Here is a 1,339-nt window from a genome sequence, read left to right as displayed (position 1 = left end):
CACACACACACACACACACTCACACACACAGTACGGTGGTGAACCAACTGAGGAAGATGTTGACCATTAAGTCCCATATTTACACACATACAAAAGCACTTGGGCGAAAAGGGAGAACTGTCATGTGATCAGAAAAGCTGGAAAATGCCAAATCTAAGGTTTGGACTCCTTGGTCCAAGTGCTGTCTATCAACACCTATTGGCCAGGCCCTAATCTTGTCTCTGATGGACCATGATTTGGGGCACTATATTTAATGAGCCTTAGATTCTTCCCCTACAGTCACACTTCCTTCTGGGTTTTAGGTGGGAAATGCAACCATCAATGAAGGAAATACTTGGCAGACTATTTTCTATGAGCCTCTGGGTGAGTAACTTGAGAGCAACAGCTAAGTCATTGTGGACAGACAGGACCTGGTAAGGGTGGTGGTGTCTCCATGACGACAGGACAGTTTGAAGTCTAGCACGAGAATGCACTGCAGTCTTTGGGGAAGGCTTCTAACACTAAGTCTCACAGTTTGCTGAGGTTAGCCCACTGGAATACATTTTTGTCAAGGCAGACGTGCCACAAAGTTTGCCCAATTGCTTTGAGCTCTGTCCTGCATTGGCCTGGACACGTGACATTTCTAACACTTGCTATTGGGAAATGCCATGACAAATAGGGTTAGCACCCCCGCCACCTCCCCTTTCCTGTGTGTGTGTGAGAGAGAGACAGAACAAATATAAAACAATTATTTTTACAGAGCCCAGAGAGAAGTCCAAAAACTGGAGTGAAAGGCAAATGAACTGCATAACTGCGAATCCCTTGCTTTGCATTTCTGTACCTTGCATATGCCCTGCAGGATGGAGGCCTTGGTCTATACACAGGAGGTTTCTGTGTCTCCTGCAGGAGCAGAGGGAAAGGGAGACAGCCCAAATGATGGTGATAGGAAAACAGCAGCTCACAGCTCTTCCTCAGAAGGTGTTTTTTGTCTGCAGCATGAAGAAAATGAAAAACATTAGAAAGCCAAGGCAAGCCTTGCAGCAAGTCTCTTGCTTGTTATAGGGCTGTTCTGACTCACGGGAACAGAGTGGAACTCTGGCTGTTTTTGCATAAACAAAGTCTTGCAAGGTTTTAGACAGGTGCAGCTTATCTTCTCTCAACTAAAGAGAAACTAGATCCACCTGGGAAGAGGAACCCTCAACTGAAGAATTGCCTCCATCAGATTGGCCTGCAGACTTTGGGGGGGCATTTTCTTGACTGATGACTGATTCAGGAGGGACCAGCTCACTGTGGGAGGTGACAGCCCTGACCAAGTGGTCCTGGGCTGTATAAAAAAGGAAGCTGAGCAGCTGTGGGTTAG

The sequence above is a fragment of the Microtus ochrogaster genome, chromosome 7, assembly GCF_000317375.1.
Source record: "Microtus ochrogaster isolate Prairie Vole_2 chromosome 7, MicOch1.0, whole genome shotgun sequence".
Lineage (NCBI taxonomy): Eukaryota > Metazoa > Chordata > Mammalia > Rodentia > Cricetidae > Microtus > Microtus ochrogaster.
Note: the sequence above shows the minus strand (reverse complement) of the source record.